This window comes from Corvus brachyrhynchos, unplaced genomic scaffold, assembly GCF_000691975.1.
Source record: "Corvus brachyrhynchos isolate BGI_N302 unplaced genomic scaffold, ASM69197v1 scaffold32, whole genome shotgun sequence".
In the NCBI taxonomy this organism is placed as follows: Eukaryota; Metazoa; Chordata; class Aves; order Passeriformes; family Corvidae; genus Corvus; species Corvus brachyrhynchos.
The window spans coordinates 3,798,922-3,823,408 of record NW_008237919.1 but is presented as its reverse complement, the minus strand read 5'-3'; positions in this window follow the sequence as shown (position 1 = coordinate 3,823,408).

Sequence of the window (24,487 nt, the reverse complement as noted above, 5' to 3'; positions counted from 1 at the left end):
TAGGGAAATCTTTTTTTGTCATGTTTCTCTTGTAGTCCAAAATACTATAGAAGTCCAAGGGATTCCAAGATGGAGTTCACTTAATTTGATAGTGAGTGACATTCACAGAAGGTCATGTTACAGAGAAAGTATTTAAGCTGCTGCTTCATTTTTAATTTTTATTACCTTAGGGCTTCAAGTTGTTCTAGTCACAGGTGCTGATTTTGGCTATACAGAGGAAGAGCTGAATGATGCTTGGAAGTTATTTATTTATTTATTATTTACGTGTTCATTCATTTCGTTCCCGTTGAATAGAAGAGGAATGCAATATTTGTGATTAACTGAAGGATTCTGCTTCTTTTGTTCTGACAGCTTGTGATACAATTTCACACAGCTCTTGATTATATGGAGGAATACTCTATCTAGTTGAACTCCAAGGATGATGTTGGCAATCCTGTGCAAAGCTGAAAAAGAGTCCAAGTATTTTGCATGTAGTAACATGGTAGTCAGGACTGCTATTTCACACAAATGGAATTGCACAGGGTCAACAAAAGTGACAATGAGTGCACTGATATATAAACAAAATTATTGACTTCCACAAAATATCCCAAATAATATAGACTTACACAAAGTAAGGCAAAATATAGTTTAACAAGTTCATCTTGCACCATGAAAACTGTTACTTAGTAAAAGTGTTTAATTTCATCAACAAAGAAACATGAAAATGAGGATTTAGTTGCATAACCGCAAGATTCCTGATTATTTACATACAGAATATAAACCTATGATTTTTGTCCTTGCCAAAAGCTGAAAAGAAATCCGTAAGATAAAATGGAAGAAGCTGAGCTTGAATTTTCAAAATCCTTGATTTTATTTAAAAATAATAATTTAGTTTTGTATGAATTTACAAAACAATTCATTTTTAATGCTTGTGTCTTGAGAACTTTGCAACTAGTAAATATCTTCAAATGCATCAAAGACATTGGAAGTGTTCAGAAAGATGGAGCTTTGGCCTAACATTCATTTCCTCTGTATTCACTGTCATAAAAATGAAAATGAATCTACTTGAAAACGTTGCTACAATATAAGAAATATTCAAATGCTGACATAGATTGTTTTCATTCAGTCTAAACTTGTTTTTAATATTACTGTATTTCAAGAACCAGAGAAAGTAATTTGAATTTTAATGCAAACACAACCAATCTATGAGTTTATTAGACTCTCTTTGCCTTTAATGGTTTAACGTCTATTTCAAATTTTATGTTTTGAATGATTACTTTGGCTTACATGTGAAGTGGAAATTTAATGTATTCTTTTCTGTTTTAATGTAACTTTAAGTGCCGTCCCCTCCTGCTAAGATAGTAAGTTATTTGAGGAGGTGAAGAGCATGATTACAATGGTTTTGTGTCATCACATAAATATTCCAAGAAGCAGTGCTGCATATTTACATCAGTATTTAATAGCAAGATCACATGACAAGAATGTGCTCACTAGAAAATAAAGTAGAAAATAGTTCTTAAATAGATCACACATACTTAAATGGTGCTAGCTCTAGTTTTCTAGTATAGTAGATCAGATTAATCATTTTTCCTAGTCAAGTAAAATTATAGGACTTCTGTCTCTGAAGCTCACTCTCTTCTTCAAGATGTCCAAGATGTAGAAGAGCGTGGGAAAAAATTGCCTTTTGAGTATGAAGGACAACAAAATTATTTTGTTGGGTAAAAGATGAAGATGGAGCACAGGCAAATACTGAACACTGGCACCAAAGCATACTGCTTTTATCTCTCCTCACTTACTGTCCTACTAACTGCACTACCACTTTCCATTCCCATCCCTGATGACTTACACTCTTTGCTGATGGCCTTCCAAAACATATCACTTGCCTTTTACTTCCACTATGTGTTCTTTTTGGCCTCATTATTTACTTCCCATGTTCACCTACAGTGCCATACTCTTGAGATCAGTGTTATATTTCTCTCTCCTACCAGGCACCAGCCAGCATTCCTCTCCCGATCATGCTACTTCCAGCAGCCCTGCCTTGCCTTGCTTTCCTACCCATCCCACCTCAACACCCTGTCCCCTTCTCCTCTGGGACTTTTTCGCTCCAACTTGAGCTCATTTCTTCCCCTGTGTTCTCAACATCTCAGTCTTGAATCTTAACTGCTGACAAGTGGTGTCCCTTAGGGGACCAGTGCTATTAATGATACAGAGGAAGGGATCAAGTGCTTCCTCAGCAAATGGTGTGGTTGCCACAACTGGTGGATGGGATGCCATCCAGAGAGACCTGGACAAGCTCAAGAAGCCAGCCCGTGGGAATCTCATGTTCTTTAATATGACCGAGTGCAAGGTGGTGCACTTGGGTTGGAGCAACCCCTGTATCAATACAGGCTGAGGGATGAACAGATCCAGGGCAGCCCTGACGAGGACTTGGGGCGCCTGAGAAGCTGGACATGAGCAGGCAAAGTGCCCTCCCAGCCCAGAAAGCCAATCAAAAGCAGTGGTCAGTAGGGCAAGGGAGGGGATTCTTCCCCATTGCTCCAATCTGGTGAGACCCCACCTGGAGCCTACAAGGAAAGGCTGAGAGAATTAGGATTGTTCAGCCTGGAAAAGAGAAAGCTTCATAGTGACTTAATTGTGGCCTTCCAGTACCTGAAGGGAAAGTACAAGAAAGATGGAGACTCTCTACATGAGCCTGTAGTAATAGGACAAGGGGGAATGGCTTCAAACTGAAAGAGAGTAGGTTTATGTTAGATATGATGAAGAAATGCTTTACTGTGAAGGTGGTGAGACACTGGAACAGGTTGCTCAGAGAATTTGTGGACACCCCATCCTTAGAAGTGTTCAAGGCCAAGTCGGATGCGGCTTGGCAACGTGGTCCAGTGGGGGGTGTGCCTGCCTACGGTATGGAAAGTTGGAACTAGATGATCTTTAAAGTTTCTTCCAAACCAAACTATTCTGTGATTCTATGATCCTTTTCTTGTTATTTCTTGTGCTCTGATTCTGGGGGACATTTTATTCTGCAAGAGTTTACAATTTTTCTAGTAACTAGGCTAATTTCCTTTAAATGCAATATATTCTCCTCTTTTTGGTAAATATTCTTTCCTTGGCAGCTTTCCCCCTCCTCTCCACAGATATTATGTTTGAAATCCCAGTGTATTTTTCCTAGTTGGGTCCAAATTTCTCTGGTCTGTATTAACAGCCCCAAAAAATGGGTTAAATTCCATTCAAGTATTTTTACCTATCTTATAGTCGGACCTTAAACTGAATCCAAAAATGCTTTGAGACTGCAGTATTTTTTGCAAAAAATGCTCTTAGTTATGTTACTGGTTATGCTAGACTACTAGTTTGGAAGATCAGGTCTTTTTTTTTGTGCATAACCCAATATTTCTCTACACAGGTGAATGATATTAATTGAAGTTAATACATAAGTAATAAAATCAACTTTGTGATGAAACAATACATAAAAAATTTCTCATAGTTTTTTTTGATTTTTTTTTTGGTTATGGATAATTAACACAGCATGTGAAGGAGATGCAAGGAGGTATAATTTAACACTGTGTCACTTTAAACTTTGATTAAGTAAAGAGAAATAAAGATAATAATGTGAAAGGATGTATTTCTGATGGTGGTGAGGATAAAACTAGAAAGAATTGGGATAAAATTAACTGTGAGTGGCCTATTAAGCATTTGTTTCATTGTTTTCTTTGCAAGCAAACTTTGCAAGTTCTCATTCAACAAATAAGTCGAGCTTTGCACTGGGGCAGGAGATCACTTAATAAACACACCAAGGAGTGTTTGATATGAACTGAAGAAATCTCCACCACATTCTACCACAAAAGATAGTAACTTGTCTCTGTAAATATACCCTATGTAATAGTAACTACTTCACAAATATACATTAAGGGTAGCATTTCCAAATACAATGCCCTTCCTATGTATGGAATTACTAATCTAAAGTTATGGACAAGGTTTTTGAAAAGTTCACTTATATGGACTCTTGACTCCCTGGGTAAAAAGTGGGAGACAATTTACTTGGTTTCTTTAAACCTAAATTGGACAAATTCATGGTAAACGCTGTCAGGAAAATCAGCAAGTGAAGTGACCAAGGGTGTGTGTTTATATGTATTTGTATGTATGAATGTAGTCACGCATGAATGTGAGCACACGTCCAGTTCTAAGTATTTCCATTTTTTTTCCATTTATTTCTGTGCTACTTCTAGCTCACCAAAATAGATAATTTATTTTTGAGAGAGATGGAAAAATGTAATATATTTTAATATAATCTTACTGTCAGAAAATTATCAAAGCTCTGGGACTTGTGTCTTTTAGTCATAGGAGAGTTTTATCATAGAATCTTTCAGAAAAACAGGAGAAATAAATATATGACAACAACCTTAGAGGCACTAGTGAAAATCAACTAGTTGAAAGTCCTGCAAATAAATGAAAGGAATTATTATGCCAGATCTGTTGCCCTTTGCAATTTCTTCATATTAATTTTATCATCTAGACATGAAAATGTATTTTCTTCCATTGTTTTTTTTTTGGAAGGGTGAGGTGTTTATTTTGGTATTGTTGTGGTTTTTTTAATTAGCATTTATCACTGTCTGCAACAGTAGCTTGTGCACTAGGCACTTACTAAATTTTAAATTCCATTCACATGCTCTTGTATTTCTAAGTACATGAGTCTGATGATTCTGTCACTGGGAAGCATTTAGTTTAATTTAAAAAAAAATCAATTAGTTGAGCCTTGTACTTATGGTGAACTTCTGTCAGATCTTTTGACTTGAAGGAATTGGATTGCAAAATGCCTTTCAGCGCTTTATATGACACCTAGACTGGACTTTTATTCTATCATCCATTGACACTGTCTGTGCCTTAATTGTGCCTCCCCCTGGTGGGGGAGACTTTTTAGAGTCTTTTCCAGGAGTCCAAGAGACAAACGGGACTTTCAGCCTTCTCTGCTTTCAGATAGTTGTTTATTAAGTCTTATCAGAGAAATAGAGCTGTTAACGTGACCCAGACATAGCACAGAGCAGAGAATGCAGGAGAATGCCAAATTATCAAGACTACACAGCCTTGAATTATCAAGACTACACACCCACTGTAAACTTAAAAGATATTTTCACTTTTCTTCCAATGTCTAGTAAGTTGTCTGGTCACGTAGACAGGAACTGCGGAATTCTTTATCCAGTCATCCCGAGCTACTTCTACTGCAGAATATGGAGTAGTAGAAGTAGGAGGTCTGGAGAACAACAATAATCCTCCATTTTGAAGTTTTTTTGCTTTTATCTATTTACTATATTAACAAACCCAAAAATTCTAAATTTTTCACCCTGTGACAATCTTACATAATATTCTATCACCTAGTTCACACCAGTGTAGATTCTAATTCTTCCCAGAGGGTAGGCAATTTTCTCCATAGACGAAGGTCAAAAACAGTGTTGTCCAGGGGTGTAGAATCCTTCAAAACAGGCAGAGAAATATTCACTGCACTCTGGGTTCCCACAATCCATCAGTAATAATAAACTCAAGTTATGCTTAATTAGTCATGACATTTTATCATGTCTGGACAGAAACAACTGTTTAGCTATCTCCAAAGAGTGACTGTTGAGAGAGTTGGGTTTTTCTGAGAGACCTAGCATGAAGTATCCGGGGAGATCTTATTGTAGGATTTCTATACTTAAAGAGGGCTTATAAGAGAGATGGGGATAGAATTTTTAATAGAAACTGTAGTGATAAGAGGTACGAGTTTTAAGCTAAAAATTTTTTACAAGTGTGATGAAACATTGGCACAAGTTGCCCAAAGAGGTTGCAGATGGCCCATTCTTGGAAACATTCAAAGTCAGATTGAATAGGCCTTTGAGCAGCCTGGTGCAGTTATAGAGATCTCTGCTCATTGCAGGCAGTTGAAACTAAAAGACCTTTTATGGTCCCTTGCAACCCAAATCATTCTAAGATTCTACAATTTTAAGAGTAAAACCTAGTTGCTTCAAATTTATGTGCTTCTGAGATAGCTTTGTGTTGAAGCGAGACATAAAAAGGCTACCTGAGACCGCTCCAATGAGGGGAATCTCTCAGCTGTCCTGTATCAGAGACTGCCACCAAGCCTGAGGAAAGTATTGACTTCCTCTGTACACCTCTGACTAAGGAAGGAGAAACTCTATTCACCATGGGTAGAAGAAAATTAATAGATTACTGGTTTGCATGTGATATCTTAGATATCTTGAGGAGAAGGGATGTCTTATTTATTTCCCCATATTAGAAGCCAGAGCTAAACTAGATACTCAATCCGAAGCCTATCACATATAACCAGTGTAGAGTATGATTCATATAGATAAACTCAGGCATCTGCTGTCACTTGAAATACTCTGTGGTTTCCTGCCTGTCCTCCATCTGATGTCTGTGTTTAAGTGGCACTAACAGATATGGAGAAAGGCATGAGTAACATAATCTAACTCTAATGCCATCTTCAAGTTACATGAAACAAAGCCACAGAAAACCTGAAGAGAGAGGAGAACATAAAAGGCCGTGTTCTTCCCATTGTTTGGAACTTTCAGGATCTCTTCTCCCCTGGTTTTTTTTTCAGATTAGGCCCAGTATAAATAGCTTGAGTTGGAAGAATCCTTTTAATGATCATCTAGTCCAACTCCTCTATAGTGAGCAGAGACAACTCCAACTAGATCTGTTATAGGAATAAATATCAAAATATATATATCTGCTTTTTTATGAGGTAAGATATAAAAAATATGGTAGTCTATGGAATAGAATGCAATGGGAAGATCAGAAAAAAGCAAACATGACCATATGAGTAAGTTGCAGACAGAGAATCTTACAGGTTGCTGAGTTGTAATGAGAAGGTGCTATCACAGTGACAGGCATGAATGCTTTTTAAGATATCTTGAGTTCAGGGACTGTTTGTTCTATGGCATGCAAGCTTCATGAAGATTCCTTTACCTCTTCCTTTCCTCTTGTGGAACGTGTAGCTTTAAATAATAAAATGTTATTTCATTATTACTGGTTCCTATCAAGATATTTAGCGTTTCTCACATCACATACACAAAAAAACCCCCAGGAGCTCAGCTTTTGTTATTTCCATTCTACCTTTGTATTGTCTTACTCAGAAAACATACAAATGCAGCAGATGTATAAGAAATAATTAAATAACAGAACCCTATCTGGACTTCAGTCCCAAGGGCTTGGTCCTGTGTTTGAAAATATTTTATTCCAGTCCAAACAAGAACTATGGTGCTAATCCCCCTGGAATGCAGCATTTATTACTTACCTGGCAGGTGTGAAGCATTGCATGCTAAACGGATTATCTCCCCCTCCTTCCCTCCACCTCCTGCTTTGTTCAGGCGAAGTAGAAGAGGGGAAGGAGGAGATAATCCTCTTCAAATGGAGCATTTATTACCTTAGATGTAGGCACAAAGTGCTGTTTGCTGAGTGGGAGTTAGCACAGGAGCATCTGCTTATACAAGTGATAAACTCCATTGTAAACAAACTAAAGCCTCATACTAATCTGACCACTGCCTTCTTGAGAAAGTTCAGGACTCTTTACTACTCTTTACAATAGTTCCTGATATTCAAAATACATCCTTACTATTAGATTACTGGTAATGGGAATTTTGAGTAAAAGATACACTAGCTAGAGTGGCCGTAAAGCAAAGTTGCGAGGGTTTTTGTGGGATTTTCTTTGTTTGTTTGTTTTTGGTTTTGTTTTCTTTAATTTCCTTTTTTTCTTTTTAAATTTTAAGCTTTCAGAGTTAGGTCTGCCAAAAATATCTATCTAACTGTTGGCAGAGATTAGGGTTGGATGAATTTTCTCATTTCAAGAGCATCAATTCTACTTTCTGTTTCACAGACAACTGCCTTTGCCATCAGTTCTCCATGTTGTGTTTGTGACATTTGTGAACATATTCCCAACCTTAATCAAGTCCATTTGTTTAGAAGAAAAACTACACTTGGCCCTAAAGATGCAATGTAAAACCTTAAGAAAAAGAAAGGTTTTTTTCCTCTGAAAGAGAATTTTCTGCAGAGGCCTTATATTTTAGTTTTATGGTTTACTGCACAGCCACAAAACAACTGCACTCTAGGGACACAGAGTGAACCTCACACTTCAGGTTCTCAGGGTGTAACCAAGTTACCAATTCATACATTCAGCCTGACTTCATCAAATTCAGAGCATGCACTGAGCAATAAGAGTTTGTGGGATTCATGATTTAGAAAATGACAGAACTTCCCAACTTGTTCTGTGGTCTACAGCACATCAGAAGTTTTGGCATATTTCATTCAAAGCAGAGAAGAAAAAAAGGAGAGAATGAGCTGGGAAATAAATACTGAAGCCGAAGTCTGTCAATAGATATGGTCTTCTAAAACAGTTTAACTCTTACTGCTGTTTTTTCTCTCAGTATATGGCTGCCCCTTCCAGGTTGCAGCTTCTTTCGCAGTTTGTAACTCCCAGCCCAAGTGATCACTACAGATCTGCTGAAGGAGCTTTTCTTGTGATCCATTTCAATCAAAATCAGCTGTGTCAGTGTTGGCCATGGCAGTCTGAGTCATCCTAAACCAGCCTTGCTTGTGCCCCTCCTCTGGATCCTACCATGCAGTTCTCTCCACCCTGGTGTCACCACTGGTTTTACTCTGTACTTACTCTGAACTAGTTTGGTTTGACAGAACATAAAGATAAAGGAAAACAATATCACACAAATGCTGAGTAATGACACAAGGACAGAGAACGCCCATGTGGCCACTGGGCAAGACACAGAAAGGGACTCTAGCAGCTCCCATTTAGTCAGTCTTCCTTTCCATGTGACTTAAGCCCAATTTGCAGAAATGGAGTGATCAGTAGGGTCTTAGTCATCAGATTAGGGGTTCACCAATTTCCTCCAGGAACAGAGCACTAAGGGAGTGGGGGAAGTAGTGGCTGTGGAAACACAAACCTCTGGAACTGGGAGAGAAGTGCAGCAAGCCTGCCCTCTTTCTTGGAGCAGACAGAATAACGATTGTGATAAACCAAAGGCTGTGTTTTGCAATTATAATATTTATATCGAGACATGAAAGAGCAGTGATTGATACAAGGAGGTGGCAAAATATTTTAATAAAATTTGATCCTTGGAGCAAAGAGGTTGATAATTCTGTGGAAGAAACTTTGAGGAACACAGCTGATAAATGCAATGCGATGCTCATGTAGCCTCATGCATTCACTGAGTCCTAAAATTTCCCACAAGATATTCAGTATATCTGCATTGCCAGCAGAATTCTTCAAGGAAAGTGGTATAATTCTGTAAGTTTGTATGCAAATTGAGCTGCAGGAGCAGGTTTGCCAATTAGGAAATTGGTACAGTGTCTGAAATGCACATAACCTTGTCTTCACTACAGAAAGTTTAAGGACAAAATCCCAACGTGCCTACTACTATTTTTAACTGTCATTCAGATGTATAAAATTCAAACAGCACAGCAGGTGTTTCCAAAATAAGAAGAAACAAAGAAAAAGAAAATTGCCACACAGACAGTATTTCTTTGTACTTATGCCAGTTGGCAATGTAGATACTTTGTTAGACTGACATTTATTAAATCACTCTCTTGGGCAGAACTTTGATATTTTGTACTTTCCATATCTCTCTTAACTGTGAAAACTTGTGTGTGTGACTTGCTTCTATTTTTCTTTCTTTTGAGAGAATTTCTAATTCATTTGCAACCCTATCAGCTTTTCAAGGTTCATGCTTGCCTTTATATTCAGCCACTGGTGACATGCTGCAGAAGAGAATTGACGATAAATAGCATGCCTAGTACTAAAGTGCCTGAACACCCACTTTGTTCCAGAAATGCTGTTACTCTCCCTCTGTGCAGTCTTTTTATTCAATTCTGAGAAAAACCTTCTCCAAGCTAATTTACGTTTGCACCAATTTGTTTTGTACAATACAGAATGTTGTTGAGAAAAATATTTATCCAAAGTGTGCCTCTCTGAAGAACCAAGACATTCAAGAATCTAGCATGGCTAATGCAAAAATAGGTTAGGATGCACACAATTGCACTCGTAATGCAAATACACATCTAGATTTTATGTATAGGACCTTAAGCTCTGCATTTTGCCAAGTCACAGGCTCTGCTTGAACGACAAGGTGATTAAGGTGATTCAGTGCTGAGAGGATACTGTTCGAATTCTGTTCTTTTTTTTTTTTTTTTTTTTTTTTTTTTTTTTTTTTTTTTTTTTTTTAAATTCAGCAGACTAGATATTGTTCCTGTGGATACTGGGTAACTGAGTATTGACCATTAGGATTTGAGTAGAAGTTTTTTGGATCCATGTATTTCATTAGTGTTTTATTTTTTATTTTTTCACTCACTATTCTCTTACTAATGAATTTGTCAGACAGTAAAAGAACAGAAACAGCATAAGATCAGTTGAACTACACAGCCAATGAAAGCAATCTGTCATTTCAGTATAACACATTCAGAGCATTCAGAAAATACTTATGAATTCTAAGTATGCTAACAGCCAATCTGCATGCCTCATAAATGTTTCTCAAATTAATGAAAAACCAGCAATTGTCAAAGTTTTCTTTGATGAGTGTTATTTAGCTTGTATTTGTTTCTTCTTCAGCCTTTTTCTTGCCTGTCAAGGGAAAAGGAAATAGCAGTAATATCTGAACCAAATAATTGAGGATGCAAGAGTATCTTGTTATATAACTTCATTTAGCAGGTCATTTTATATTTATTTTCAGTCAACACATGATGTCTTTATGGCCCAAAATATTGGTGTTTTAACAATTTAGTATATGAAGTATCTTTTTAAAAGCAGACTTACTTACACTGACATTATTTAGACTTTAGTGACTCCTAGGCATACAAGATTTTTTTAAGAAAGCCTGTAAGCAGATTCCTGGTGTGTATTTTGTACTGAGCTATTTACTTCTAAATAACGTCTCTTTTTTGGTTTTTTTCTGACATAAAAAAATGGCCTAAGATAGCAAAAACAAGTCATCTCTGAACCTTCCTAATTAGATCATGCACCCAACTTTTGGACAGTTTTACTCCTGTCTCGTGTAATCAGTTTAAAGTAATGTGGGATCCACCAGTTTGCAGAAGATTCTGGTAAGAGAGACTTAGATGTGATTGACTGCATGATGTGGCTGGTATAGGCTATGGGAAATGGCTTTGAAATGGGATAATGAAAATACAAAGATCTAAACTGCAGAGGGTTTTTTGTCCTCCTTTCCACCTTTTTTTTTTTTGGTAGTATATTGCTACCTATTATTTGTTTAAAAAGCAAAATACAGCGGACAGAGATGAGCAAATAACCTTAATCTACTACTAGAGTGAAGATGATTTCCTTTTGTTCAGTTTAAAATACTAGACACTAATTTCCTTATGTAGGTCTATTCCAAAGACTGGCTGATAGAATTTTTTCATTGAAGATATATTAAAAAGCAAATATTCTACAGTGTTTTTTCAGATTTCCACAGAAAAAGTGTTTTAGGAGATCAGTGTATTTGGTTTGATTTCATAGCACCTGATGCATTTCTCGTACAAAATTCAATCAATAATCATCCAACATGCATTTGGTATTCATTCTATACCATTGTTCTTTTTTATTATTTCAATACAGAAAAAAATTTCTTCTGTGTTTCATGTCAGATGATTTTAGTCTGTCTCTAAGTACATTTATACATGCTGAAAAGTAGCTAAAGGAAGAGCAAATCCTTAGTCATCCTGGTGTCACAGCAGCACCAGAAATGAAAATGAATGGGCTACAGCTAGATTGCTGCAGTGGAAAGCAAATGAATAAAACTTGACTGGACACTTTATGAAGACTGGAGCATTCATTTATTTATCCATAAAAGTATCACAGTACGATATGCATCTAGAGAGATGCAAAATAAAATAAAAGTATCTGTTTATGTCCTCAATGACCTATTGGGCAATATGGTTTCTTTAACTCTTTCAGTATATGACAACACATTAATTTTTAGTACAGCCATATTCAGCTATTCATCACAGTAATGACAAATGTGACAGCAGCAAAGCAATATTTCCTGCAAGAATCATGCACATAATTCGGATTAAGGGAGATGGCCGATGAAGTGGGATTTTCTATCGAGATACAGCCAATCTAAATACACAAGCACAATTTTATGGTTTAAAAAACCAGAGGAATGAACAGGACTACTGGGATCACCAGACAGAGAAGATACTGGCCTTTTGACACCTTGGTTTTTCAATGCAGCCCACTGTTAGAAGGATTCTGGCTGCTTTATCTTTAGAAACAGAACACTTTATATGAATTCACATAAATTTTAGCTTGCCTACTCTTAAAGCCTCTCTCTGCACTGTCATACTCTTCCTCAGCTGAAACAAGGTCAATCAAATCAAGTAGGGGCGAAGGACAGAAAAATGGGTTAAGGATGTTTATCAGAGCTGAGTTGGCAATGGAACTCAACTGTGTTGCCTAGAAAAGCAACAAATTTGCTAAACTGAATTATGTAGTCATCCGAGACTGATAAAGGCAAGTGACTGAGGTTACCTTGGAATACTTCTTGGCAAGATTCTTCTGATTTTTATAGTACGTATTAAAGAAGATAACAGCAGTTATTTTTCAGCCCTGAAACTCTTTTCCAGCTCTGAAATTATAGACTTGTTTATCAGGAGAGCTATATGCAAATACGAATCATATCAAATATTTCTTAATATGAAAATAGTTATGTAATGAGGATGTCCTTCAAATATCTTCTGAACTAGGATTCCTGAGCTATTCATTTATACCAAAGCCTAGTTCCCAGTTGAGAAGAAAGGAATGTGTAATATGAAGAACAATTCATAATGGTTCAAATAAAGAGCTGAAAAATAGAAATAAAAGCAGGAAAATCGACTTTATGTACCTGTCGAAATTTTGCAAACCAGCTCTTAATCATCGGATGATTTGCTGTAGCATACTGCACTTGCTTCATAAGACCAACTTTTACATCCATATAAGAGTGTAGAAGGACCAGGAAACATTTTCCTGCAGCACCTGGAACAGACAGCTATTTATAGTTACTAGTCAGTGGTACCACCCTTGAGAATGACTCTGACCCCGACAACCAGAACTTACTATAAGAAGGTCGTTCCACTTTATATCAAATTTTAAAAGCTTAGATAGGGGAAAAAATGTTTCTAAGTACACTAATTTCAAAAGATTAACAATTAAGGAGACATCATAATTACTGTACTTTCAGTGTGTATAGAAAATTGAATCTTCGTAATAGTTCCAGTGCTTTTCTCTTTTCTCTTGGTCATCTCCAGTGAAGTAAGAAATAGTTGGACTAATACTGATATTCCCAGTCCAAGATTTACCTGAGGAGTTTTCTAGAGGAGTGGTAATGTAGCCACCTGTTACCCGGGTGATAGTCTCCTTCTGCCTAGCATTTTTAGCTAATCCTAAGTGTAAATTCTTTTGACAAAAGAACTATGTACATTGGCTAATACAAATTTTTTTGCTGCAAGATGAATCTCTGGACATAGTGTTTTAATTTTGTAACCAAGAGCTGAATGCCACCTAGCCCATAAACACAAAGGAATCCTTTGAAGAGCTGCTCACTGTTACTATGTACTATTAGAATCCACATGTATAAATAATCCCGCCAGTGACTTTATAATTTCCCAACTGATTGCAAAGAACTAAGTCAACTCCCTGAGGCAAGACAGGCTTGGGGAATGTTCACAGATAAACAGCTGCCTTAGATCCAGCCATATCCTTTCTCCAGCTGCTGATATTTGTTTTTGATTTGCTGCTGGTAAGGAAGCCTATACAAAACTCTTCTTGGGAAGTGAAGGGGGAATGGATGGGAAAGAGAGCACAAGAAGAACCTGACCACCTTGCAGGTGTCGATTCACAGTCACAGAGGCACATGCATATCCACAACCACAGGTCCACACTGATCAGAGCAGGGGTGCACTCCGTGCTCCTTTTCCTGTAGCAGGACCTATAGGGTGACGGTGTCCTATAGGATAGGATAAGGGGTAATGGTTTCAAATTAAAAGAGAGTAGATTCAGACTAGAGATGAGGAAGAAATTTTTATGATCAGGGTGGTGAAACACTGGCATGGGTTGCCCAGATAGGGTGTACGTGCCCAGTCCCTGGAAATAGGTCAGATTGGATGGGACTCTGAACAACCAGGTCTAGTTGAAGGTGTCCTTGCTTATTGTGGGTGGGTTTTACTGCAAACTAAAATGGGAGGTGAGCAGCTTCCCTTATTTTTTACTGCTTTTGATCCCTCTTCATTCTACATTTTTTATAGTATCATTGATTTAAGTATGTAAGCATAATATCCATTGTCTTAGAGGAAATGATGAGCAGCTTTTTCAGCCCCTGGCTTTCCGTTTTTCTTTCTTCATTACAAAAAAGCCCGCATTTCTGGATCCCTAAATCAACATTGTTCAAAAAGAAAACAGGGAGAAAAAAGTTATTTATTTATGTCTGGAAAAGATTAAAGTGTTTAAACATTTTAAGAAAACACTTGAATACAGAACTGGGACCCTCCATTAAGCCTCATACAAGATAATTGTGGAGAGTGAATATTTCTCTGACTGCTATTTCCCTTCCTTTTTGCAAAAACAAGTTTTGATGGAAAGCAGGTGTAGATCTGCAAAAGAAAGGAAGTGACAAATTACATGTCAGTCATAAATGGAAAGAATACCAAGACCATAAATTTTATACAGTGATGTGTATAGAGATAGATGATGTGTGCTTCAGTATGGAAAATTATCCATATCTCAGGTTCTACAATAATAAAGAAATTAAAGTCAGCAAGTTTTTTCATGACTGTTTCTGTGGTTCCAAATAATTCTCTAAAATTTTTAGATTAAGAAGTAAAGAATTAGATATTTTTCTGAATTTCTCTAGGAAAAAAAAAAAAAGCAGGACTGAGAGTCCCAGTTATCATCTCCCTTTTCTGAAAAAATATGGAAAGCAAAGCAAAAGGAAAAACAAAATCTCAAATTAAAATTAGCAGTGCATACAGAAAGACATGATGATGTAGTTGAAGCAAACATAGGACTTCCAAGAGAAGAGAGGATAAAAATTCAATTCCTCCATGAAAACACTGTAGGTTTTTTTTGGAACTACACAAAATTAGGTGTTTCTCAGCTTAGAGAATTCTGGCTTCAGGTCTCATTAAACTGGTCTCCAGTGAGAGGTAACCTTAAGTAGTTGGTGTGATTCTATGATCCCTCCTGTTTACAAACTTAAGAATTAAAGTAGAACAAACTGATAACCAAAGAGATGAATGCCCTGTAATAACTACATCTGAGTTTTCATTTGCAAATATCTGATTAACCAAGATACTAATGGAAAGGTTTATTTCAATGAGTTTGAATGAGAGTTTCCACAAAAAGACTTGAGACTTTTCAAATTTTCTTTAATTGTTGTAAGGGGTTCAGACAATGTGAAAGCTTCAGCTATATTGTCACACAAAATTCAAGCCAAGGTATTTCCTAATCCATGAAAAACAGGCCTTTGAAGATCCATATGAAAGTCTGTGGAGAGATGAGACCACTTCAGGCAGCAAGGCAATTAGATACAAGCAGTATTTTTACAAATAGTACTGTGCTGTTTACAGAGACTGAAAACTAATGTTCAGTAGATATTATTTTTCTGGTTACGTTGCAGTTTCTCTTTTTTTCTAACATAATGAGCATAGATGAGGACCACTAATAGGGCAGCACAGAAATGTCTTTGAAGTGATTTAATCTCCACCTCATTGTGACCTCTGTTTCTATGGCAGGATAGGCCACAGAAGTGCCACCTAATTCCATTAGCCATCCTTTCTAAACTGAATAAAATAAAATTATCAAAAGAGGTGGAAATATCACCCTGTTATGTAGTGTTATTGTCAGAGGTATATCAGATGTATTATCAGAGCACAGAAATAAAACCAAACCAAGCACAGAATATTCTGAGTTGGAAGGGGTCCACAAGGATCATCAAGTCTGGCTCTTAACTGTAAGGCCCATACAGGGATTGAACTCACAGCCTTGGTGTTACAAACACAGTGCTCTGCCCAGCTCATCCAAGGCAGCTCATATGATGAACTGCACCTCAATGATTTAACAGAAGCGTTTGTCTGGTTCTCTGGAAGGGAAAAAAAGTATTGTTTTGCCAAAGATGTCAACACCTGTTTGTACTGGTTAACTGCCAAGAGAAGAGAAAGGTCAAAGATTCCAAGAAAAATCTGAATTTTTTACTCATTTGCTGTTAAACCACCATGCAGTCAGATATACTGACTTGGATGACTACCTTATGTCCAAAAGAAAGCCTGTAGTCAGTTCCTCTTCGCATAAACTGGTAAATAGTTTTGTTTTATGAGACACTTCGTTCTTATCACTCATGAAGTACTAACCAGCCCTTTGTGAATAATCTCTTAAATATTAAGATGGTTAGAAAAGTGTGATACATGTATTAAGGTGTGCCTAAATTAGTTCAAAATTAGTAAAATTAATGAGGTTTTCTGGAAATCACCATTGTACCATGCACACATTTGAGATTTTTTACTGAGTGGCAGATTTTATAATGAATCTACACTATTCTTGTGCCTATCAGCATATCTTTGTCTATACATAAAGCTGATACACACATTTAATAGTTCATTGTTCTGCACCTTGTTACCTAATTGTTATCTAAGGCCATAGTGATTGCTGTGTTTGTCTTGGATCACCTCTGTATTCTTGTTCATTGGTAAATGAAACCAAAGATGAATCTTTTGTTCATTCTTCATATTTGATACTGTGGCAGCTGCAGTCTCTGTTAAGTGGCTCTGTCAGTTTTTCAGGCAGATATAATAAGAACTTGACGGGATAAATAAAGCCATACATTTCAGCTGGAGCTAGTCTCCGATCAGGGAATATGCTGTGAAAATGCTTGAAAAATCTCCATCTTCTGAAGAAGAAATCAAATGCAGCCTTCAAAGCTTATGGGATAAAAAAATCCAGAATCAGGAAAGCAACAGGCTGAAGATGGAATTTATGAAAACTTAACGAGTATATTTATTTCGAATGATAATGAGCATGGAGAATTAAGTTTGGACTGATAATGATTTTTCTAGCAGCCTTGGAGCAGTTCTTCATAAATACAAACACTTTCAAACAGTTTCTAGGAACCTTCAAAAATTGCAAAAGATATATTTTTAAAACAGTTACACAGCCCACAAGCAGGACACATACATACATGCACGTCCATTTTCTTTTGACGGTTCCACACAGTGGGGAACACTGAATAAGCCTACACAAGCTGAGTTAGTTTGCATTTTACAATACAAACTCTGACGTACAGACAGATGTCATTCTACTTGTATTCGCTGTATAGAGAAAGCTACAGGTCATGCATTTATAGAGGGATCAAACGGTGTTGTATAGATTTACCTGGTAAAAAGTAATATCTCACAGAACGGTTACATGGCAATAAAAGGAAGTGCAAATGTCTCTACTGCCTGGAGCTTATCCTAATGTCATAAATACAAACTCACAAGCATTAACTGAACCAGTAGAAGGGGCCTTAGCACTTACAGCTGGTACTTTAGCATACAGAAGATTGAGTGATATTGGTGAACTTTGAACTCTAAAGAGAAATACGTATTTCATGACCTTCATTAATTAATATAGGTAGTATTTTGAAAATTTAGCCAAAATATTAACTTTTATTAGTTGTGCCTTGCTAGTAATGTCTACTATATCTGCAATTTTATGAATGTTGCTGTATTGAGTGCACAGCAATAATGTAAGTAATGGCTTGCTCCTTAAATTATCTGTGATTCCAGTATTTTGCCTCTTCTGTTTTCTAGGCTTTAGCTTATATCCATCTACATCTACTTTTTCCACAGCCAGGGCTCCCCCATCTGCTCTGCCTGTCACAAACATAGATACAGATTCTGAAATGGTCCCAGAAATGTGGGTAAGAAAAGTCCTGTGCCTGTGACACCTTTAATACCTCCAAAATAGGAGTTAAAGATATGAACCAGCCATTATCTCTCAGTTTTTTATAGGCACTGCAATACAAAGGGCAGTTAAATACAGTGCACTTTTTCTGAAGGCGGTTACAGATTAACATTTTACCCTTTTTCTCATCTATTGGGAGCATAGGTTTTGAATTCTTCTACTAGATGATCTGCAAGAGGTCAGCTTCTCTACCAAGAGAAGTTATATGTTCCTGTAATTCTGGAGGTGTATAAGTATATTTCATTTCCTCTGCTTAAATCCTACTTTTGACCTTTGGAAAGATATTTTCATTTTCCTAGTGTAAGTCTCAAATTTCAAAATTTTTATTTGGTTGCTAATAAAAATAAAATTAAAAGGTTAGGAAAGCAGTTCCTGTCATTTTATTATAAACCTGGATTACATTGCATTTTGTTACTCAATTATCTGAGGAATCTGTAAAGGTCTTACAGGGAAAATTACATTTATGACTTCACAGGGACTGTTGCTGAGTACTGAGAAATAGAAGAGCAATATATCTACTCAAATAGATATGCAAGTGAAAACATTGCCTAAGCTCTTTCTCTTTAATATCTTGATTTTATACAACTACTCTGCGTTGCTGTTCCCTCATGGTACCACTTTGGTAAACAGAAAGAAGTGTACAATGTTGATAAGACTGAGTATACAGGGAAGACTAAAAAAAAGGACATGTGCCTATCAACTTTTCTATAATTCCTTAGGAAAGTAGATGGCCCTCATAACCTTGACTGTACCCATTTGCTTTCAAGCCATTATTCTGTGTCTTCGCAGAACTAGACTTTGCAACTGATAGAACCATCTCTTTAAAGATGCACCTTTAATGTTTAGACAAACTGCTGATGTATTGCAACTCAGTAAAACCTATGATCTTGATTGTATATCTGGTGTAATCGTAGAGCAAGAGACTCTAAGAGACCCAGCAACACTAAGTAAACTGATCTCAGGATATTTTTTTATACTTGTAATCACTTGACATTTATTACATTAATAGGCATAGGAATATTATTCCTACTGTTTCTATTGAAGTCTTCCCTAAAGTAGTTGTATTGATGTCAGCTGCAAGATGACTCAGTGAAGTGATGAGAAAGTCACGAAACAACTAATCTGAAAGGCAGGATCCAGGAAACACAAGCCTTTGGTTTGATAGCTCTAGTTTGGCTGACATGGAATAACTAATCAATAACCTTCTGCAAGGATGAAAAAAATAAAGGTTTTCAACTTTAAAATGTAATTAGCAACATTTCCAAGTGCAGATACCACTAGAATAAACATGCAATACCTTTTTAAAAAAGGAACCTTGGTTTATTTTCATATACCAAGCAACTTTTATGCATACAGATCACATTTCTGTCCTGCTTTGCTCCTAGAAATGTGAAAGTTTCCTTTGCACATGGAAATTGTCACAGTAGCACCTTTTTTTAATTGCTAACTTTGGGTCTAGCATAGAAAGTAATAAAATACAGGCCTTGCTGGGACTACGAAGACACCAAATACGTGTATTCACAAATGGAATCAGGCAGGAAAGAAAATCATCCTTTCATTAATATCCTAGATATTCAACAATTGTAGTATACCTTTTATGTTTGTAAGCATTAAATTTACATGACCTTCAAAATAAAGCACACTTCCTGCTTCAGAAATGCTACGTTTTCATTTTCAAGTTTGACAGGTCTCCTAGGACAGGCAGTGTCTAAGTTTGGAATTGTCCCCTTCTAGGTCTACAATCAGCTTCACAAAACAGCTGTGCAGGAACTAGAAATCTGAGCTGTGGTTTTCAGTGATTATAAATATATTCTTAAATACACTAAGTTTGTTATAAGCTGTAAAGAAAGTTCCGTGATTTGCTTCTCTAAAGAAATTCTTCAATAGACTAGCAAAACTTTAAAGAAATATTAATCTCTAGAACCTGTGAAATTAAAATATTAAGAATGTGACTTCATCTTAAAATAAATTCTCTCTTCACCCATGCCTTATCTCTGTAGCCAGAAGACCTCTATACCACAATTTACCAATGAACATATTCACATAAGGAATGGCATATTTTAAGTTGTTTTGAAACTCAAAGAGTAACTCATATTCCCCATTAGTTGAAAAACACCCTTTAAATTGGATTTTTATGTACTACACACCAAAATTAGTGTAATAAATGCTATATAATGTCTAACTTTTAATTTCTATTTTATAGAAAATATTTACTTTAAACAGCAGAAAATTTGCCTACAAAAATCTGAAAAATATAGATGCAATATGATTTTTTATATATTTATATATATATATACATATCTGTGTTTTGAAAAAGAATATATTTATATTTTTACAGATAATGATACACATTTACAGGCAGACTGAGATATAAAAACTGAAGATTCTTAAAACAATGTCTCAGTTCTCTGCTTTTCAGGATTTTGAAATTTGATGCAAATAATGAATATGTATAAACTCCTTTTTACCTTTAGCAGTTCATTAAAAAGTTATAAGTTAATTTCCAGCTTTGAATAAACAATACTATGCTAAACAGATATATTGTTCTAAGCAGTAATTATAATGTAAACAAAGAAATACCACCTCTTGACTAGTTACAGTAGTTATTTATTTGCATTGCCATTGTCTTAATTAAAATTAATATCCTGCAGGCAACCACAGGCATTTACACAACCCGCATAGTTTCTGTTTATATCAGAGACCTGTGTGAATGAAAGAAATCCAAAAGTCTTTTGAGGGAAAAAAACCCCTAAAAACTATTTAAATATAGCTCAAAGGCTCTTTTGTGATATCTCCCGAGTATCCAGGGAGAAAATGTGTTTTCCAGTTGCTCTGGTTTCTGCTTTGACAGGTCTGTTTCTGCTAGGGCCGAATTGCTGCATCACCTGTAACAGAGACCTTACATAACAGACGTTGGTTTGTGAAACCCCCTGTGCCCTTCGCTGGAGTGCTCCCAGTGTGGATCATGCTGGCACTAAGGCTGGGGTTTGGACTGCACATGTTCAAGGATTCCTCTGCTTAGGCTTGCTTAGAGCCTGGCACGAAGCATCTGGTGGAGAGAAACAAAACAGGTAAAATTCAGCTCAGCTGAACATTTTAGATCATATTTCTAGTATGTAGACTAACCTTAGACATCTTGTCTTCATCCATTTCCTGCTGGTGCAGAAATGATTGAGTAGCTACAGTCATGCAATGGCAGTGCAGTGTCTCTGAGCAGCAAGCACACTCAGGCCACTGGTTAAACTGGTATTAGTGGTCCTCTGTTTTGTGAAGTCATGCAAAACCAACAGTATATTCATGATTTTGAACTTATGAAAATTAAGATTAGGGTAATATTTAAGAACTTTTTCCTCAAGTGAGTTCAACTGTGTGCTTACATATACTTCTTTTGGAAAAACACCTCCGTCTATTAGAGATTTTATAGCTACATTCAAGAAATGCAATTTATTGACAAAGCATGGTGATCCATAAATTGAATTTTACAATGACAGAATGTTTGTCTTGAGACACACCAAAGAAAGTTCTTACTAACTTCTAGCCTGTAACCAGTTCTGGTTTTTTCCTCTGAGTGGTTTTGGCATGTACAATATTGAGCCTGTAGTGATAAAATTTCATCAATAGATGCATAATGTTTTATACAGTTTTTTCTGTCTCTACCCATTCTATAAAGAGAATTCCTGTTTAAAAAGCCCTAACTCAGTATGTTCAAATAAAATAACACAGAAAAATTATTTTATTGGATTGATACATTGACATGCTGTATTCCTTAGTTATTTAAAGCTTGGTAACAAGTTAGAAGATTCAATAACACAAAGGCAAGCCTTGACAAGTAAAAAAAATTCATTCCCCCCTGCCAACATTTCAGAACTCTGAAATACCCACAGGGGCTCCTTTGTCTCCCATTTCTTCCAGGACTCTCATATTTCTATATCATCCCGTAAATACTGTGGTAAACAAGAGACACTGAAGGTCAGAAAGAACTAAGTTCCAGGTCTAAGCCTTTGTAATGCAACCATGTAGATCTGACTGATTTTTTTTTATTCTGGAAACACTGTGGCCAAGTCTGTCAGCATTTCACAGAAACAAAAGTGACAACATACTTTTACTGTGATATGTTCCATGTATTATTATGTATTATTAGGTACATGCTGGCACAGCTTTTCTTTACTTTTTTGTTCTTTAATATATTATCTTGTTATATCCAGAGCTTCCTGCTTCTAGACAAATCTCCAATAATGCCACAAACATCTTTAAGGGAGCATGACATCAGGTTTTTCTTGATCTCCATTTTCTTATCTGATGTTCCGTGTCATTGGCAAGACTATCACTATCCCAGTTTATTTCCACTATTGAGGTGCTCAGGCCTGAGCCTTGCCAGCTGAGTTCTTATCAGATAATCAAGGCTTGAAGGGTTTTTTATTTTTGAATGTTCATAATTTATCTCACTGGAGACAGAGCTTCCAAACTGTGAATCTTCCTGTATATTTGAGTCTTACTGAGTTAAGTTATCTCCAGCTTGGCTGACTGTCAAACTGAGAAAACATTTAGTAAATTTGAGAGAAAACAGCCCTTCTTCAGGATATTAACCAATTTCCCATGACTTTTACGACTAATTGATCTTGTCATGTAACAATTTTGCTATTATAGTTTCTACAATGTAATTGCATAAAGGAACTAGGAGATATTTTTCACGATTTTGAAGGGGAAGCTGCTTTTTCACGGTTTTTTTTGCCATTTCAGTATAACGTTTCTATTTAGCATCGTATTCCAATTTTTACCACCTGTCAGTTCAATTTCTATCTGAAGTCTACTGCTCTTTTGTAATGAGCTATTGCTTTATTTAATACATATATTTTATTAATGCCTGCAAAATTAAGTTATAAAATGAAAGCTATAAAATATGTAGAAAAAATCTAGGAGTACTAGAGTAATCAGTGCAGGTGAGGGGAAAGTCACATAATGAAAATATTTGAGTGGGAAAATTTCACAGACGTATTTTACCCTGAGTGAAAATAAAAAAAAGCCCATGCCATGAAGTTAATACTTTATTTCTCTTGTTCCTTGTTATCAAAAAAGCAGTAACAGTAGCATTTATACAATATTGTGTTTAGATCACTTCCAGTAGGTCAAACTTTTTTTCCCACATGACTTTATTTACTTGAAGGTTGTTTTGAACAACAAAGATAGGAGGTACAAACTTCTTTCTTGATCTGAATAAGAAAAGCCCAACAAATGGCCTAATTAAATAGTTGTCATAAAAAGGTAGAACAAAGAATACGACAGATAACAAGTAAATTTTGCATCATTGGATAGGACTTAGATAGACCTTCCCATGGTAGACCTGCCTGGGGAGCAAAGCTCCTCCTTTCTGGTTATTTGATCTATTACATGATTTTCTTACAATAAAGCAACTTTATTAATAATTTCTACTGTCAAAAAACAACAACAAAAATATACATGAGAACTTCTTGCTGCATTGTCACAAAGGAAAGGCCACACAAGCAGCATGAATGCTGCTTCCAAGTGGGTGATGCTTTCGGGCTCCTCTGTTCCAGTGAACTTGCTCACCTTGTCCTGCAGCCAAGGATTTGTGCAGCACAAGGCAGCCTGAGGGCCCGGCTAGACAGAGAAAAACACAGTAAAATATTCAGTTGTCACCCTGTCAGAATCACTACATCCCACCCCCTTCATCAACATACAGTTTACTCCTCCAAAGATATTATCACTGCAGATTATATAAATCACAGGGAGTCTTCAAACTCGATGGACACAATTCAATAGATTATACCTGGCCTCTTTAAATTTCCTAACTCCTTGAATACAAGGTCTTCTACAAGGCTCCCAGTAGTCTGGTACATTCTGATCTTTGTCTATTATATTGTACATCAAAAAAACCCCCCCAAAATATTACATTAGTTTTACTAAATTTTTATATGGTACAGGACAAAAGCCAAATTCTTACTATAGATATACTGTAATAGACTGATGCTATGACTAATAAGAGCTGATTTATGATTCTAAGGTCAGAGACTTAATGCTGAAGTTCTTTGTCAAACAACTTCTTACTAAAATTAGTCATACAAATAAACCTGGAGAACAACATTTAAAAATGATTCAATATCTTAAAAAGGATACAAGTTTATATTCAAACATAAATCTGAAATTAAAATCTTTACAACATTGATTTTTTTTCCACTTGTTCTGTTATATAGCCAGTCACTTCCAATCTCCTGTCCTAAAGATCTATTGTCTTTACAGCCATTTTCATGATCCTTACTGTAACTTGTAAACAGGATGTTCTGCTCAAACAGCAGTTTTGTAATGTTCACTGCCATCTACAAGTTTTAGCAGATTTGACACACCTCACCAAATACAGACATTTGAGTAAAAATAACATGAGGTTATATATATTTGATTATAGTGGGTGGAATCAGTTAAAGTGTGTGATGCTGTGGTGCTGTAAAATCGCTAAGTTCTGTAGTACTAGAAATACTGTCTGATATATGCAAAAAAAGTCTGTATGTAAGCAAATTGGCAAGATAG